The following is a 9,431-nucleotide window of genomic DNA, read 5'->3' on the forward strand; positions in this document are numbered from 1 at the left end:
GAATGCCTTCTGAGACTGACTGTCATCCCCGGAACTGTCATGCTGTGTCCACTGGAATGACTCCAGGGCAATAAGCCAGGCAGGCAAAGTCCACAGGGCATTCTGGACTTTGGCTGGGACAGGATCTCTGGGCAATGGGGGCCTGCGGTCGTTTCCCGTTTGGCTGGTTCCGAGCCCTCCCAGCCCGGATGGCTTGGCCTCCCTGGGCCCCCTCAGGGGAGACTTGTAGCGTGCTGTCTTGGTCTACACGCTCAGCTTCTGCAGATTGGAAGTTCTGCTTCATCAGGAGGCAAAGGCATGGGGGAGGTGTCCTCTGACTTCTCTTCCTTGCTTAGGTTTGCTGCCAGGGCCAGAGTTTCCCTGGCCCCAGAGTCTAGGGCGATGGCAGGGAGGAGGGCCGGTGTGTGTCCTGCCCGTGGTCACTCAGGTGTCAGGGAGGGTATAAAGTGCCCAGTGTCCTTAATGCCTTCAGGTGCCTTGTGGAGATTGATGACCATCGGGAATGCCATGGAGCCCCGTCCACGCGGCAGGGAGGAGCACCCTTCTGTCTTTCTAAGACGCAGATGCTCCTTTGTTGCCTCAGGCTTTCACTGGAGCTTGAGCCTTGTTTCCTGTTCCTCGTCCTTGCTGTCCTGTAAAGGACTGCCTCTCAGAAAAGGACGTCTGAATGAATGGAGAGTGGGGAAGCCGAGGCCTCCCTGGTCCTAGGCGTGAGGCCATGTGGAATCGTGCAGCATGGCCAGCAGGGCCTGAAAGTCTTCCTCACTGAGGGGCGCTTCCAAGGGTCCCGGAGGCTCCTCCTGCCACAGATGCACACTCGGATAAGGCTGTGTGTCTTCCTCCCTCTCTGTGGCTGATAGAAGCTCCTCTAAGAAACTTGAATCTTCTGCAGAAGATGGGTGCTGTGGAACCAGTGCACTAGGGAGCCCAGCAGCAGGGGGTGCCTGCCACCGCCAGCCAGGGTTCCCAGCGTGTGCAGGCTGCCCAGCTGCTGCATCCGGAGCCTGTCCTGTGCTCACGACAATTCCGGACCCCTTGCCCAACCACTGTGGGGCATAGTGGCTACCCAAGGGCCCTGCCTCCTGCACGGGTTGGCAAGGATTGTCATCTGGAGGCAGGGGATAGCCTTGGAAGGGCACGAGTACCAAGCCAGGGAGCTCCTGTTGCCGCTGGCATTCCCCTTGGGTCAGGGGACAAAGACGGGCATGAAGAGCTGAAAGGCACCCTCCCTGAGTCGGTCCCATCAGGGAATGGCTCCTCATGGCTTCAGGAGTGGGAGAGTTGCATCCTCCCTGCCAGGCTTGGGTGGGCGGGGCCGTAGTGGCCTCCACGGCCTGGCTCCCAGGGCCCCCACAGGGAACCAGAGGGGCAAAGCCCATGGAGAGGACAGGAAGGGTCGCTGCAGCAAAAGCCTGCATGCTTCCCAGAGGATTGGAAGGAGCAGGAACCAGAAGCTGAGAGCATCCAGGGACGCCGGGCTGAGAGCATCCTGGGTCCCCTGGGACAGTCAAGTGAGGAGTGGCTTCCTGGTTTGCCGCCCGGTCATTCGCGGAGCCACTTCTGCTCTGCCCTGGGTGCCGAGCTCTTCTGTTCTGGAACCAGAGCTGGGACAGAGAAGAGGGGTTGCGGACATGAGAATGAGAAGAAGTGAAAGACACCACCTCGGCCTGCCCCTTCCCCTGCTCGGGATCTCTCAGGGAGAAGGCCAGGTCTGTTGCCCTGACTCTCAGGGCAACTCGGTTCACCCCTTTCACCTGGCTCTTGTGAAGTAGGGGCAAGTCCCAGGCAACTGTGGACACCTGGTCTCGATGGAATTCCCACTTGACTGGATGGAATGGCAGCCGCTCAGCTCTGCTCTGCTGTGCTCTGCTCTGCTGAGCTCCCCTCTGTAGTGCTCTGCGTGGTCCCTGCCTAGCGCTCTCTTTGTTTGCCCATTGCAGCTTCCTGACCAGCCATTCCTTGAGTCTTGGGGCCAAGACTTAGCTGACCACCTGCCCTCCTTTCCCAGCCTACTCCAAGTCCTCCGGGCGTCCCTCAGCATTTGACCCCCAGTGTCCGACTGGATGTGATCCCAATGGCAAACCACCTCCTCTGCCTTGGAGGCCTTCAGCCCAGCTGCGGAACTGGCCTCACATCGACACACTCCGTCTACAGGCACAGGTCTTGAGCCCCCAGGGGAAGTCATGGACCGCCAGGACTCCAAATCAACCACACCCGCGTTGGATTTGCCTCTCTGTATTCCTCCGCTGGCTGGATGAGAAGGGGGTTCTCAGGAACGAGCACCCTGAGCCTCCCCTCTTTCCAGGGACAAGACTTGTCAGGGGCCAGGCCCGTACATGCCTCCTTAAAGCAGGCTCACGGGCTCTGGCCCTAAAGGAGTGCCTTGCGGAGAGTCTACATCCATTGACCATAAAGCTGTTTCACAGGTACTTAACTAGAAACAAGTCTCTCTGGAGCTCGGGGAGAACAAGCCTGCTCAACTGGGCCCCCCCCCCGGGACCTCTCCCCCACCTGGCCAAGAATCCGAGGGCCGATAATCCTAAATGATTAGGTTATCCAGAAAGGTGTGGCTTGTGAGCAGGATCCATTCTCGCCCTGGGGGTGCTGAGGCCCAGGTCACTGACAAACACTTGGCCACTCACAGGAAGGCAACCCCACTCACACTCAGGAAATCCTGGGGGCCACATGGAGAGCGACCCCAAGCCGTCGAAGCACTGACACTTTGCATGACCTCAAGAGAGGTGGCAACTTTTCCGTTTCCCCACTCCTGTCCACGCACCATTTCTACACACATGGGCACGACCACCTCACCTTCACAGCCTCCCCTAGCATCCCCATTTCGGCTGACACATTCTGCTTTTGTGCAGTCCATCCTTTGCAAGCTCCATGCTCTCCCCCTACTGCCCAGGCACTGGACCCCGTGGATAACCCCGACGAGCCCACGTTTCTCCAGGAATGTCTCAGGGGCCACTCTCCACTGCACATTCAACAGTTCACAGGCACCCTCCGCACATGTACCTGAATGCGGCATTCCGGGAGGCCTGTGAGTCTGGCTAGCTGTTCTCTGGTAGAAATGCTAGGAAATGGGTTCTTCTCAAAGGCTTGAAGGAGGAGACTGGTTTGGGATGGAGAAATGGCTGTCCGTTTTCTCCTGTCCTCCTTTGGGAAACGTTCTGAAAGGAGAACAGAGTTAGAAAGAAGGGTTGGGAGCCAAGGCCCATCCAGCGTGGAAAGAGAAGTTGGTGTCCGTGTGTGCCTGTGTGTGTGTGTGTGAGTGTGTTTGTGTGTGTGTGGGTGTGTGTGTGTGAGTGAGTGTGTGTGTGTGTGTTTGTGATTTTACATTTTCCTAATAGCTTCTCTTTCCCTGAGTCCATGAGGTCAGCATGGACCCACCCACACAAGCCAGCACTTGCCTCTAGAGCCTGAGGGGACCCAAGAAAAGGACTCTGTCCTTCCTGGCACTTTCAGGACAAGAAGATTCACAGCCTTTCTGTCCCAGAAACAATGCACCTGCCACCGGGGCGGTGTAAACAGAGTGTCCATCGCTGGGAACACGAAAGGCAGCTGCGACAAGGTAACGTGGGTTCCTTTCCTGAGCCCTCTTGCCCAACCCTTGACAAGCCCATGCAGACCCGTTCCTGCGTGAAGGAGAAGCTCCAGAAGAGACTCGTTTGGTAGACTGGGGACTCACCTGGAGTCCAAGCTGGAGGCTGTTCCTGTCCACACGATGGCCCTTCCCCTTGGGAGTTTGCAGACGCCAATCGGCTCTGCCTGAGCTGTCTGGTGCGCTCGTTCTGGAACCACACCTAAGTGGCAAAAGAAGAACCGACGGTCAGGCAGCACTGGTGAACTGGTTCTATCTGTATCTGTATCTGAATGTACATCATCGACCTCTATCTCTATGTCTCTCATCTGGCTACCTCCGTATCTTCCATTCCTTTGTGTCCCTCATACCTAAAGTCTCAGAGAGTTTTGTGTGGGCCACGCGATAAGCCCGGGCAAATGATTTCTAGGGGAAGTCGGCCTGGATATGTTGACCCGTTGGAGTGCCCGGGCCATGCCAAGCAGTGGTCCCCGTGTTCTCAGACAGAATGACTTGGAAAGACTTCAAAGGGCATGGGGTCCCCGGGAATGCCCATACAGGAGCCAAAGCATCTGAGCTCCCAGCTGGGCATGGAGATTGACATGCACTGGCTTCAGCCAGATTGTGTCCACAACTTGTGCCCCAGGGAGAATGAAAGAGAAGCTTAAGCCTACCTGGATCCTGGACTCTGGAATGTCTAGCTCTCGGGCCAGTCGTTCTCTGGTGGTGATGCCAGGGTACCGGTTCTGCTGGAACAACGCTTGCAGAGCCTCTTTCTGCCACGGCCTCAAAAGAAGCCGCCTCCATCGGGATCCTGTTGCAGGGTAAATGGCCACTGGATTAGGAAGACTTGCCTAGCAATGGGAACCGGCTCTGCTGCCTCAGCTCTTCACATTCTGCCCCGTCCACCCATTGCCAGGCCAGAGATTATTGTCCCTTGGCCCCCCACGGATTCACTGGAGAGCCTGCTCGATAGGACCCTGGCAGCCTGCCCTCTGCCCGTGGGAATGGGTGATAGTCCAGGATCTAGGGAGATACCAACCTGTCCCGAGCCATGTGATGGCATGCCAACGAATGAGGAGACCCGCGGGGCGAGTGAGGGAGGAAAGCACCTTAGGAGGAACAAAGAGGACCCAACTGCTCCTAAGAAACATCCAGGAAAAATCCGACAGTACATCCTGCCGAGTGCTGCCGCGTTGGAGGTGAAAGTTCCATTTTTGTCAGTGACACCTGAAAGAGGTGCCGAACCTCGACCCATACTCTGCCCCCAGAGATCTAGCTTGCCTATTTTCCAAAGCGGGACTCTTGTTGGGACTCCTGCCCACCGACTTCAGTTTTGCTTCCGACGGCGGCCACGCGCAAGCCTCTCTCGATCCCCTTCCCCCAATCCTCTGTGGATCAGAACCTTCCAGCCTGTGTCCCGGCTGGCAGGGTGGACCCTCTTAGTGCCCTGAAGCCCGGAAAGTAACCGGGGCCTTTGTGGAAAACAAGCGGGGAGCAGGGCCTCTGAGGGGAACTTACTCCTTGATGTGCTGGTGGGAGCCATGCCGCTGCAGTACCTCGGGTCCCAGAGCACTGGCCGGTCGACTGGGCAGGATCTGGGAGCTTGCGTCTGATCAAAGCCTAGGATGGCCCACCCCCAATCACTTCGACAGCTCCTGTCGAAGTGAAGCCCTGCCTTCAGTGGTTCCGACCTTTGGGAGAAGAGGTGTTCAGCAGGATTTCGGGACCACCTGAGCCGAGAGCTGGACCTGGACAGGTGGATGTGCCCGACCCACCCTCCTCTGCATGGAATGTGCCTCTCCCACTCCTGCAAACTTGTCTCCAGGATGACAGCCCTGACATCGAACGGTGCTGTTGAGACTCTGGGGACTGTTAGGGCCGATTTAGTGTTCACACCTGTTTAACTATTAGGGCCTGCTTAGCCCAGAGCCACTCCATATTGCCTAGGTAGCCATACTGTTGTTTACATCCACGGACTGCATTCCGGGAATCAATGCCCCAGTGGTTCCTGGGATCGGTACCGGGCATCGATTCCGGAAGTAAACGCCCTAACCACAGAAGCCACATGCCTTGAGGCCTGCGGTTATGCTCTATACAACCAGCCCGTGAGATCGGGGCCGGGTCGCTCTCTACGGAGGCGGCCCTGGCCTGTCCGTCTGACTTCCAATGCTGGGCATTGAAGAAAGCTTTGCATAACGTTCACTTCGTGTCGGTCTCGTTCCCCTGGTTGGTCAGTCTGACTTCTAATACTCGGCATAGTATAAAGCTTGGCATAGCATTCTCTTTGCCTCATTCTCGTTCCTTTGATAACGCACCCCATCTGGGACTGTCTAGGACTGGACCCGGTGAAGGCTGTTCTACCCTTGTTTCAGATTCTGGCATGTGGGTGTGGAACGCGAGTCCCCTTTGGCTTCCCAAGACGAGCCTCCTAATTAAGTTCCCTTCTATTGCATCGCATGGCTTTCGATCTTTCTTTCCACTGTTTATGTGTACTGTGTCTTTATCGGAACGCCGGTCTTGTTTCATTGGGCAGCTTTCCTTTTCTCCCCTTTTTTTCCATGTTTGCTGATTTTTGTATTACTTGAATAAACAGATTATATGGTAAATGCCCTGGTATCTTCACCTTCCCCCTCCAATTGGGACTGGTCACCCACTTGGCTTGCTGTCTCGGTGCCTTCCACGATTGGGGATTCCGTTTCCAAAGACACCCAGGCAGGTCCCAGGCAGCTCGTGAAGCAACACTTCCCTGTGGATCCAGGCAGGACACTGAGATCAGTCAGCTGAGATCGGAGGCACGGAAGAGAGAGATTTCGAGCCAGCCATCGCCATGTATGTGGAATGGATTGCTCCACAGCCCTAGCTGCTTGTGGGGACAAGGGAACCACAAGTTCGGAGGAAAGGCTTGGGACATGTGAACGTGCAGTGTTTGAGACAAGTGGAGATGCTACCATGTCCTGTTCTAAGGGAATCAACGCTCTCCGCCGTCTGAGAGGGATTCAGGCCTCCCTAGGTTTGCCAGAGAGAAACAGTCTGTGCTATGACGACTCCATGACTTTGGGTTTCCACTGGCTCCACCTGGTGTTCCTATTCTTCACTGCTCTTGGCAGGGCGTAGCCAGAGAGACTTGAGCTCTCAATGGAGCGCCCTACGTAATAATGACCTAGGAGGAGAAGCCAGCTGCAGGAACCTGGGAAGCAGATGGAGAAGTTCAGATCAATTCAAAGCAGAATGGAATCCGGAAGGGCCAAGTTGCCTCTCCTGTGAAGCTGGTCTGTGTTTGTGTGTGTGCGTGTGCGTGTGTGTGGGTGTGTGTGTGTGTGTGTGTATACAAAATACCTAACTCCGCTTACATTGTGGTGATCCCATCTGTGGTCAAAAGGAAGATGAGATGGAATGTGCCATCAGTCGACCGCTTCAGTGGATTCCCAGAGCCGGCCAGTTATTGAATCGGCCAGGCAACTACCAAGCAACCCGACAGCCAACCAGCGGCCCAAAAGGAAATGGTACACAGAGAACCAAATGACGCACCCATTGCCTTTTGGCTCACTCGGCTCTGCAGTTCCATGAGGTGAACCACAGGGAGACAAGTAGAACCCAGTAGAAAGAGGCGGAAAAGGGAGTCATTTTCGCAGGACGTGACGGCAGTCCCAGAGCATTTCCTAATGGTAGGGGTGAGTGTGTGTGCGGGTCAGAGGGTGTGCTCGTGCTTCCGTCCCAGAGGAACCAGTGGCTTTCGGTCAAGAAACGGCATCTGCAGAAACAGAGTAATCGCATCTCCTGGAAGCTCGAGGGGATCTCCCCGGCCAGGTAGTTGGTGGCTCTCCTGGCTGGGCTTTTCCCCATGGTGGCTTGCAGCACGAGGAGACAGGTGGGCAGGGGGCCTCCCCAGAGGGTGCCCTCGAACTTTCTGGGCGCCGTTGTCTGAGCACAGAGGTTTGAGGAATGCGCAAAACCCCCACAATGGTCAAGTGCCGAGTCCTGACTGGAGCCTATCGAGGGCAGCTGACCATCAGCGCAGCTCTCTGTGGCTTTTCCAGACATTGCTGTCCTGACGTTGCAGGTGGCCTCCAGGCACTGCCTGAGGCTGACCCTCAACAAGACGAGGAGCCGTGCTGAAGCCCCGAGACCATGTCCCGCAGACACGTGGATCCTGTTTTTGGCGCCTCATTCTTCCGCTTGGGTGATCTCTATCAGAGGGCGAGACGATCCCTTTGAGGGATCCCAGGGGTGGCACAGCTGGGGGAAGAGGCCCTGACAGATCCGAGGCCCTGGGGCCTTGGCCTCCAAGCCCACGAGTAAGAACCCGCTAACGGGCAGACTTCCTGCAGCTTCCACATGGACACCTCCTCTGCCAAGCTATTTTCCAGAGTGGTGCTGCGTGTTGCACACATGCCAGGGGCTTGAGACCTCGCTGATGTGCATGGCACTGGCCATGCATGGAGAGGACAGGCTCCAGGGCTCATGTCCGTCCTTGAGAATCTGGTGTGGCTGGCCTTGGACCCCAGTGTGGCTGCAGCCCTGTTCTTCCCTCCACATCATGTGTGCAGAAAGGCCAGCCCCAAGAATCCACAGACCTTGGAAACACGGCCAGAGGAGACTGAGGTCCTCCCAACCCCACAAGAGAGCCATTCCACCATGTAGCTTCTCTAGACACAACCCAAACCCCGTCTGTCCCGAGGACACTTTGGCTAGGCACATTCCAGATATCCTAACCCACTCTGTTCGGGGAGGGAGAGACACGAGCTTCCACCCAGCCTACAAAAGCTACAGGTTGATGTATCCCTAGAGCCAACTGAAGAACAAAACACTAGGGCTGGTGAGATGTGGAGGGTTTCCAGCACAAGCTCCATCCACAGAGATATACCCGCGATCCACCTGTGGAACTAGGCACGTAGCCACATGGGGCTACAGATACATTTGTGCAAAAGAGCATGTGGATAGTGAGAGAGATCGAGTTGGCCGGAAGTGACCAAGGTCAGACTTCTTTGGTTCCTTGCAACATGGATCCCATACGTGTTGGCCATGGGTTTAGGGTTGGACTCAAGAAACCAAATACACAGCCTCTCATCTCCCAGGGCACATGGGAAAGTGGTAGGGACAGAAGAAAAAACCGAGGAAATAACCCAGTGAAGCCCACCTGAATCTACAAAAGGTTTTGACCACATCCCTTTCCCCGGTGGTTCTGTACCCATACTCTAAGAAGCATAAGCATGATCGTGAGACTGTGTGGACATCTGCAGGTATCCACGTGTGAAAGAAAATGAGATAGAGGAAGAAGGAAAGGTCGACTGAGATCTGAAGAAAGGGAAAGAGAGAAAAGGAGGAAGGGCAGGGGCATAAAGCAAGGTTGGGGGGGGGCTGTGACTCAATGCCTGCCTTCCATGATGATCCTTACGTGGGAATTTGGCCTCCGCTGAGAAGAGTGGAGTCAGGTACAGTATGCGTGGAAAGACTTCCACTTGTGCTCCACCTTCATCCCTTGGAGGAATGCTTGCACAGAAGGCACCCTCCGGGCAGGCGGAGGGGGATGAATGCTAGGAAGTGTTGGTGCAGCCTCTCGGGCTTGTCTGTGCCAGAAGCTCTGAACTACACGTGGACATGCCGATGGCTTCCACAGTCCATTCCCGGGCCAGAAAGCATCACCAGTCTCTGAGGATGGGCAAGCATGACCGGACGGTTGGGGATCGGAATGAATCATGACCAGACACCGTACTGGGGAGCCAAAGATAGGTTTATTAGGTCAATGGAGTGTCCCATGGACCTTGAAAATCCAGGATGGATTTCCTCAAAGTTCCCTTTCGCAAGGGAGAGGAGTGGCCCCGCCAAAGGAAGATCACAAAGATGC

Source organism: Neovison vison, chromosome 1, assembly GCF_020171115.1.
Source record: "Neovison vison isolate M4711 chromosome 1, ASM_NN_V1, whole genome shotgun sequence".
Lineage (NCBI taxonomy): Eukaryota > Metazoa > Chordata > Mammalia > Carnivora > Mustelidae > Neogale > Neogale vison.